Genomic DNA, 10,158 nt, shown 5'->3' with positions numbered 1-10,158 from the left:
AGGTCTGTTACGATCACTCTCTCCGCTGCATGGTGTTGGGTTTTCCTCCTAGTGGAAAACCAATTGGGTTTAGTTAACCAAATCTGGACTTGGGCCATTATATTAGTCCATGAGATTAATATTGGGCTTTAGGTTATAAGACACTATATATAAACACTCTTAACTAGTTATTGGCAAAAAAGAAAAATAGAGAAGAAAGAGTTGATTTTCGGATAAGAGAAAAACAAAACCTTTAGAGTTTGGTGTTTTGCATGTTTGGACATTCAAACGAGCTCCGATCTAGCTAATTTTTGGAGGGTAGCTTCGTGACTCAGTGTTTTACAGATTTGACGAGAGAGATCTTGTTTCAACGGTTGGTTTGTGAGAAATCTGAGTTTTAGCGTGGCTGGTCGTGTCTGAAATTTCTAGATTTTTTAGCAGCATCTGTCCTGAGTGTTTGTAAGATCCAATGGTGAGATATTCTCGGTTTGAACTGAAATTTGCAGAGTTGTTCCTGACTTGTTTATCTAGGATTTGTACGGTGGAGATCTGAATAAGTTGCCAGAATCTTAGTGAATCTAGGGTCGTTTGGAACTGCATATTTTTTAGCCTTTTGTGTTCTCTCTCTTGTGTTGTTTTCTTATTGAGATTGCTACTTGTAGCCTTAGTCTCTGGAGAGGACTTGGTTGTACTCAAATACATTGGTGATAGTAGAATTTTTAGTGGACTATGGTCCCGTGGTTTTTACTCCTCGCATTGGAGAGGGTTTTCCACGTATAATTCTGTGTTTATTTTACGCTTTGAAGTTTTTGCTACCAAGATTATTATATTTTCCTCACAGGTTCACATAAGTTAGGGTGAAACTTTAATCCGCTGCGCAACTGTGCGTTGTTTCCCCAACAAAGTGGTATCAGAGCTTTGGTTTAATAACTTTGGTTATTAGTTACTTTTGTGAACGATGGAAAATATGGGTAGAATGATAAGCTTGAATGGTTCTAATTATCATCTATGGAAAGGCAAGATGGAAGATTTGCTTTTCGTGAAGGAATTTCATGTTCTGTCTTTGAGGAGAAGAAACCTGAAGATAAGACTGATGATCAGTGGAAATTGCAGCATCGCCAACTCTGTGGTTTGATAAGACAATGGGTAGATGATAATGTGTTGAATCATATTGAAAATAAGACTAATGCTTGTTCTTTGTGGTTGAAGCTGTAGCAACTGTTTGCTCGAAAGACCGGAAATAATAAGATGTACATGATCAAGAAGTTGATTGAGTTGAGGTATCAGGAGGGAACTCCGATGACTGATCACTTAAATGTGTTTCAGGGGCTGCTTAATAAACTTTATGATATGGGAGTCAAGTTTGAAGATGAGATTCACGGTTTGTGCCTTCTTGGTACATTACCAGATTCTTGGGAGGTGTTTAGGATGTCTCTTTGTAACTCCGCGTCGAATGGTGTTATTTCGATGGATGTTCTTGTTCTTCACTACATCCATCGAAATAGCACCATTCAACGCGGAGTTACAAAGAGACATCCTAAACACCTCCCAAGAATCTGGTAATGTACCAAGAAGCCTTAAACCGTGAATCTCATCCTCAAACTTGACTCCCATATCCGAAAGTTTATTAAGCAGCCCCTGAAACACATTTAAGTGATCAGTCATCGGAGTTCCCTCCTGATACCTCAACTCAATCAACTTCTTGATTATGTACATCCTATTATTCCCGGTCTTTCGAGCAAACAGTTGCTCCAGCTTCAACCACAAAGAACGAGCATTAGTCTCATTTTCAATATGATTCAACACATTATCATCTACCCATTGCCTTATCAAACCACACACTTGGCGATGCTGCAATTTCCACTGATCATCAATCTTACCTTCAGGGTTCTTCTCCTCAAAGACAGGAATATGAAATTCCTTCACGAAAAGCAAATCTTCCATCTTGCCTTTCCATAGATGATAATTAGAACCAATCAAGCTTATCATTCTACCCATATTTTCCATCGTTCACAAAAGTAACTAATAACCAAAGTTATTAAACCAAAGCTCTGATACCACTTTGTTGGGGAAACAACGCACAGTTGCACAGTGGAATAAAGTTTCACCCTAACTTATGTGAACCTGTGAGGAAAATATAATAAATTTGGTAGAGCGTAAAATAAACAAGACACATAATTTATACGTGGAAAACCTCCCCAATGCATGGAGTAAAAACCACGGGACCGTAGTCCACTCAAAATTCCACTATCACCAATGTATTTGAGTACAACCACGTCCTCCCCAGAGACTAAGGCTACAAGTAGCAATCTCAATAAGAAAACAACACAAGAGAGAGAACAAAAGGCTAAAATATGCAGTTCCAAACAACCCTAGATTTACTAAGATTCCGGCAACCTATTCAGATCTCCATCGTACAAATCCTAGATAAACAGGTGAGGAACAACTCTGCAGAATTTCAGCTCAAACCGAGAAGTACTCACCGTTGGATCTTACAAACACTCACGAGAGATGCTGCAAAATCTGGAAATTCCAGACACGACCAGCCACGCTAAAACTCAGATTTCTCACAAACCAACCGTTGAAACAAGATATCCACCGTCAAATATGTAGAAACTGAGTCACGAAGCTACCCTCCAAAAATCAGCCAGATCGGAGCTCGTTTGAATGTCCAAACGTGCAAAACACCAAACCCTAAAGATTATATTTTTCTCTTCTGCTCTAGATCCGAAAATCAACTCTCTCCTCTCTATTTTTCCTTATACCAATAACTAGGTTAAGAGTGTTTATATACTGTCTCATAACCTAAAGCTCAACATTAATCTCATGGACTAATATAATGGCCCAAGTCCAGGTTTGGTTAACCAAATCTAATTGGTTTCCCCACTAGGAGGAAAACCCAACAAGTCAGGATGTGGAATCCGAATCTGTTAAGAGACGAAAGATATGCTCAACCAACGATGATGAGGATTCCAGCTCGAAAGATATAGCCAGCTTTTTCAACGGCATAGATCCTCATGACCTGGAAGAGGTTCTCCCAAAGAAGTTCCCGCATGTGACGCAAGCTGGTATTCATGTCTTAGCTGAAAAATCTCTCATATCTATTAACGAAACCGGATGTATAGATTCATAGTCGGCTTCTGAAATGTCAGCTTTTGGTTGATGGAAGAGATGTTTGTGAAGTGCTCGGTAATGATACAACAGTAAGTTCTTTTTTGCCTTAGAAATTGAGTTTATTTGATACCTAACTCTGTTTTCTACTTATAATTTGTATGGTTTTTTTTCCGGATAATAGATGTTTTATAGGGATTAAATTTAAGTTATCTAAGATTGGGGAAGAATTGAACATAAGTGAGAAAGCACTTGAAAGAATGTCTGATCTCGAAATCTTAATAATCAAGAGTAGGAAGGATCTTGCTCAGCCTGAGAGACTGAACTCACTGTTATATTACTCACAAAAGATTAGATTCCTGTTTTGGAGTTATTTCCAGAACATATGTTTGCCTTCTACTTTTAATCCCGAGTTTCTTGTTGCACTAAGTGTGCAGTCCAACAAGCTCGAGAAGCTATGGGATGGAGTAAAAGTAAGTAATTTTGATAAAAAATTTCAATTCTCAAAACTTTCTTTATAATGTATATAAGAGTATTAGACTTGTTTTCGTAAAAGTTTCTAGTGTAGTTAACATTTTTTTTATTTGTCAATGCAGCAACTTAAAAATCTCAAGGGGATGGATTTGAGTGATTCTGAAGATCTGAAAGAGCTTCCCGATCTTTCAACTGCCACTAATCTTGAGATATTGATTCTTTCTAATTGCTCAAGCCTTGTTTCTTTTTTTTGGAACGCAACCAGTCTCCAGGAACTAAGGCTGCAAATGGTTGCTTAAAATTGAAAAAATGAGTTGAACAATATTGAGTTAGAAAATATTCAACTCATTCATCTCCAAAATAGTGGTTGAACAAGTTGAACATTTCTGCTGTAGGATTAGTTTATTTTTTTAACTTTTTAGGTTGAATGAGTTGAATAGTTTTTTCCAACTTCTGCAACCTCTTCCATTCAAATGGTGAAACTTGGTTGAATAATTTTTTTTCAACTCCTTCAACCTTTTCAATTGTGCAACCATTTGTAACCTAAATCTCTCTCAGTGTTCAAAGCTGGTGAAAATTTCTTCTTCTATTGAGAATTTGACCAATCTCCAGGAAATAGATCTCTATAATTGCTCAAATCTTGTGGAGTTTCCCACTATTGGGAATGCAATTAAACTTGAGAAATTGAATCTTTCTAATTGCTCAAGTTTAGTGGAGGTTCCAACTTCTGTTTGGAATGCAACCAAGAACTAAATCTCTCTCGTTGCTCAAGCTCGGTGAAAATCCCTTCAACTATTGAGAATTTGACCAATCTCCGGAAATTAAATCTCTCTTATTTCTCAAATCTTGTGGAGCTTCCCTCTATTGGGAAAACAACTAAACTTGAGGAATTGATTCTTCGTGATTGCTCAAGACTTGAGAAATTCTCCTCTTCTATCAATGCCACGAATCTCCAGGAATTGTTTCTAACGAATTGTCATGGAGCTCCCAGCTATGGAAAATGCGACTAATCTCCGGACATTGGGTCTCCACAATTGCTCAAGTCTACTAGAGCTCCCTCCTTCTATTGGATCTGCCACAAATCTGAAGAAATTGGATATGAGGGGATGCTCAAGTATCGTGAATCTCCCAACCCCTATTGGAGATTGCACTAATCTCGGAAATATTGAGCTAGATAACTGCTCAAATCTGTTGGAGCGTCCTTCCTATATAGGGAACCTTCAGCGATTGTCTACATTGTCAATGAGAGGATGCTCAAAGCTAGAAGCTCTTCCAACCAACATCAACTTGGAATCTCTTGATACACTTGATCTCACAGTTGAAAAGTTTTCCTGACATCTCCACAAACATTGGGTCTCTCAAGCTCAAAGGAACTGCGATAAAAGAAGTTCCTTTGTCGATCATGTCGTGGTCCCGTCTTTTCTATATTTCAAATGCCATACTTCAAAAGCCTCACGGAATTCCCGCATGCTCTTGACATCATCACAGAGCTCCATTTTTTTAACGAAAATATACAACAAGTTCCTCTATGGGTCAAGGGAATGTCTCGTTTACGTGTCCATGGACTCTACAACTGCAATTATTTGGTATCACTCCCACAACTTTCAGATTTCTTATCTTGCATTGAATGCAAAAAATTGTCAGTCCCTTGAGAGACTGGATTGTTCCTTTAACATTATGAAGTTCAGCAACTGCTTCAAACTGAACCAAGAAGCTAGAGATCTCATCATGCACACATCGACTTCTGGATATGGAATCTTACCGGGTACACAAGTGCCTGCCTGCTTCAATCACCGATCTACTGTTGGAGGTTTATTGACAATCAAGTTGAACGAGTCGCCTAATCTTACATCCTTGAGATTTAAGGCTTGTGTCATGCTGGTTAAGGTTAATGAAGAAACGGGTTATGATCCGAGTTCGATGTATGTATATACTAACATCATGGACAAACAGAATGATCTCAAGGTTTGGCGTGGACGAGGCAGCCGTATAGATCGACTTTTAACAGAGCATATATACACATTTGAATTTGAAGCAGAGGAGACGGTGATTTCCACCGAGCTTGTCTTTGAGTTCACAACATACAATAGCAAGTGGAAGAAAGGAGAATGCGGGGTATATCATATCTTGAAGGTTCCTTAATGAATCTTAGAGCTTCAGAGATGGACATCGATGGAGGAGGTTAGAAAATTTTATGCTATTTTCGTCTTTCATAAGCTTTAAATTTATGTAACGATTATGTTTAATTGAAGTTAATTGCAGATAAAGACGAGAAGGAGAAGAAGGAAGAATCAATTAAAGTCATGAGTGAGTACGAAGGACGGAGGACAGAGGCGAAGAGAACCTCTGTAGCCAGTCTGGATCTGATTTGAATGGGGTTGTAGTGAAGAGCGATATCCTAGTGGTAAAGAAGTCGTATGCAATGGTGGCTAAACGTCATGTTTTCAAAAAACAACCTTTTGTGGTTGAATCTATTGATGGTCGTGAGCGTGTTGTGGTCCCGAAGGCGATTATAACAGGGGCAAAACCTCTCTGGGAAGATTTCTTGATAGGCAAATTTCTAAACGAGAAGGCGCCTCATGTAGGCAAAGTTCACATGATTGTTAATAAGATCTGGAGGCTTGGGGATAAAACCACTATGATTGATGTCTTGGAAGTAGATGACAATACTCTAAAGTTCCGGGTTAAGAATGAATCCATGAGGCAAAGAGCGTTGAACAGAGGTATGTGGAATATAATGGGTATCCCTATGATTGTCTCAAAGTGGTCTCCGTTTGCAGAAGAAGTCCAACCTGCTATGCGATCATTCAATATGTGGGTTAAGTTAACAGACGTACCTCCTTCTCTATTTACGGAGATGGGTCTCGAATTCTTGGCTAGTGCGGTGGGGAACCAGTAAAGTTACACCCCAAAACAGAAGCTTGTGAGAGTTTTGATGAGGCCTAAGTGCTAGTGGAGGCTGATTTAACGAAGGTTTTACCGCAGGAGTTTGTGATTGTGAGTGAAGAGGAGGGAGAGGTGGATGCGGTTGTTCAATACTCTTACCCCTGGCTTCCCCCTCGGTGCACTAACTGTCAGAAGTGGGGCCATTTGCATGACTCTTGCCTCTTGGCACAACCATCTACTAATCCATTCGCGAATGTCAGTGGTGCTCTGGCCCCAGTGATTGCAGAGAATGCAGACCAACCCTCTTGATCCCTAGAGGTTGTCGACAAGAACAGGGAAGTTGCTTCAGCTGGTGTTGTTACTGACGTAACACAGGATGATGTGGAAGGTTGGAGTACTCCCACAAAAACAAGTCGCAGTCATAATCGTACTGTTGTCGCTGTCCCACCAGTGGTCTCTACTTCGACGAACTCTTATGCTATTTTAACTGATACGGGGGATTTGGAGGATGAGGTTGGTCCACCACCCCCTGTGAATGTGACTTTGAGGAGAGGGGAGCCGGGAGCAAATGTGGTGGCCTCGGTGGGAAGTGGAACAACAACGGAGCAGGTGGAAAAGTCTGTGGTTGCTCCAGGGTCTGTTCTATCGCAGGGAGGTGATCTGCGTTCGCATAGGCAGAAAGAGGATCCCCCTTTGAGGCAATCTCTTCCAAGGGAATCAAAAACGGCTCATAAAACGGTATCTATATCTTCTACTCGTGGAGCGGGTACGAAGATCCCCAAACATCAATAATTATGTCAGGTTTCTTTTGGAATGTCCGTGGCTTAAACAAATCAAATAAACATTCCGTTATAAAGAAATGGGTGGGGGAGAATAAGATGAAGTTTGGGTGTTTTGTTGAGACACGAGTTCGTGAGAGAAATGTTCCGCGGTTAGTCGGAAAACTTTTGAATGATTGGTCTGTTATGACAAACTACGAGTACAATCGGAGAGGACGGGTTTGGATAGTCTGGAGGAACGATGTTGTGCTTACGCCTTTTTACAAGAGCGAACAGCTGATCACTTGTTCGATCAAGTTGACTGCGCTTGACGAAGAATTTTTTTGCTCGTTTGTTTATGGGTTGAATACGGTGTCAGAAAGAACAGAGTTGTGGAAGGAGCTTCGTGATCATGCGGACTCACCACTTCTGTGTAATAAACCATGGATGATAATGGGGGATTTCAATGAAACCTTGGATCTCTCAGAACACTCTCGCCAGGATCTCCAACCTGTGGTCACTTCTGGTATGAGGGATTTTCAGAGTCTAGTGACGTACTGCTCTTTGACTGATATGGTGGCTCACGGTCCTCTGTATACATGGTCGAATCGGCAAGATCATAATATGATCTCAAAGAAGCTAGATCGAGTTCTGGTAAATGCATGCTGGTTGCCCTCTTTCCCATAATCATATAGTGTTTTCGAGGCAAGGGGATGCTCTGATCACTTGCGATGTAGGATTGAGTTTTCTGCAGGAATGGAACGGCACGGTGTTCGTCGGAAGCCATTTAAATTTGTCAATGCTACCACTACTCTCCCTGAGTCTAAGCCTCTGGTTCGGGACGCGTGGCAAGCTAGTGAACCTTTGCATTTGTCCACCTCTACACTCTACCGTTTCACAAAGAAGTTAAAAACCTTAAAACCGGCCCTGAAACATCTGGCTAGAACTCGTATGGGGGACTTGGTAAAGAAGGCAAAGGAAGCCTATCAGGAGCTCTGTCGTAAGCAGGAGCAAACACTTTTAACTCCAACAGCTAGTTTACTGGCTGAGGAGAATGTGGCTTATGAAAGGTGGGAGCGAGTAGCAAGGTTGGAGGAGAATTATCTCAAGCAGCGTTCCAAATTGCATTGGTTACAGGTCGGGGACCGGAATAACAAAACTTTTCATCGGACTATGCTTAAGCGACAAGCTAACAATTCGATAAGGGAGATCAAGCTCCCGGATGGGTCGGTTACTAAACAAGAAGATGCAATCAAAACAGAGGCGGAGAGGTTCTTCCGTGAGTTTTTGCAGTTGGTACCACATGATTATGAGGAGATTTCTTCGGCTACCTTACAACGACTGTTATCCTTCCGCTGTTCTGAACCAGATAAGCTTATGCTTACGCGTACGGTTAAATCTCAGGAGATCACGAAGGTTTTGTTTGCAATGCCAAGTGACAAGTCACTGGTCCGGATGGTTACACAGCTGAGTTCTATAAAATGGCTTGGGAGTTTGTGGGCAGCGAGTTTATTCTGGCTGTGCAGTCATTCTTTGAGAAAGGTTTTCTGCCCAAGGGAGTTAACTCTACCATCCTGGCTCTTATTCCTAAAAAATTAGATGCTAGTGAGATGAAGGATTATCGACCAATATCATGCTGCAATGTGTTATACAAGATTATCTCGAAAATACTTGCTAATCGGCTAAAGTTAGTTCTCCCCAAGTTCATAGCTGGTAGTCAATCAGCTTTTGTTAAGAACAGGTTGCTTATAGAGAATGTTTTGCTTGCCACAGAATTAGTGAAGGATTATCACAAAGACTCTGTTTCTGAGCGCTGTGCTATTAAAGTGGACATTTCTAAGGCTTTTGATTCAGTTCAGTGGACTTTCTTGAGGCACACTCTTGAGGCTTTGGAGTTTCCCAACCCATTTATCCACTGGATAATGCTCTGCGTCACTACACCTTCATTCTCTTTTCAAGTTAATGGTGAATTTGCAGGTTTTTTCAACAGCAAACGAGGTTTAAGGAAATGTTGTTCTCTTTCGCATTATCTGTTTGTTATCGTTATGGATGTGCTATCTAAGAAACTAGAGGAAGCTGCCGGTTCACGTCAGTTCGGGTACCATCCTCGCTGTAAAAATATTGGACTAACTCATCTCAGCTTCGCAGATTATCTTTTGATCTTTTCTGATGGTATGGTGCGTTCTCTCAATGGTATTATGAAGGTTTTCGATGAGTTTGCAAGGTGGTCCGGGTTAAGAATAAGCCTGGAAAAAACGACGATTTATTTAGCTGGCCTCTCGGATGCTGTCCATCAAGAGATAGAAGCTCGGTTCTCATTTGCAGTGGGTACTCTACCAGTTCGCTATTTAGGACTTCCCCTGGTCACTAAACGTTTAACCTCAACAGATTATCTCCCTCTGATCGAGCACATTAAAAAGAAAATTTGCTCATGGCAAGCACGTTTCTTATCCTATGCGGGGCGGCTCAATCTTATCACAACGGTCCTATGGAGTGTATGTAATTTTTGGATGGCTGCTTTCCGTCTCCCACGGGAATGCATAAGATCGGTGGAACAGCTCTGTTCAGCGTATTTGTGGTCTGGTGCGGGTCTTAATACTAATAAGGCCAAAGTAGCTTGGGTGGATATTTGTAGATCGAAGGGTGAGGGAGGCTTGGGGTTGCGTTCTTTAAAAGAGGCTAATGATGTCAGTTGTTTGCAGCTTATTTGGCGCATTCTCTCTTGTGAGGACTCGTTGTGGGTTAAATGGGTGAGACAATCTGATGTGATCACGGGATCGGTCCTTCGGCCAAGAACACTCACAGCCCTCGGATGCTACCCGACCACCACTCGGACGCCTCTCAAACTCTCGGACAACCTGCACTGGTGACCAGGAGCTAGCGTAGGCGACCAACGAGGCATCACTCACCCCCCCCCCCCCCAGGATCATCAAGGCGGAGAAAGACGAGT

At 41.4% G+C, this 10,158-nt stretch overlaps 1 pseudogene; it reads left to right on the top strand.

Annotated features, from left to right (window-relative positions):
- Positions 1–2,818: 2,818 nt before the first annotated feature.
- Positions 2,819–5,936, top strand: LOC147938708 (putative disease resistance protein RPP1; annotated as a pseudogene).
- Positions 5,937–10,158: the final 4,222 nt, after the last annotated feature.

This window comes from Camelina sativa, chromosome 9, assembly GCF_030686135.1.
Source record: "Camelina sativa cultivar CO46 ecotype springtype chromosome 9, ASM3068613v1".
Lineage (NCBI taxonomy): Eukaryota > Viridiplantae > Streptophyta > Magnoliopsida > Brassicales > Brassicaceae > Camelina > Camelina sativa.
The sequence above is the reverse complement of the archived record's forward strand: the minus strand, read 5'-3'. Positions and strand labels throughout refer to the sequence as shown.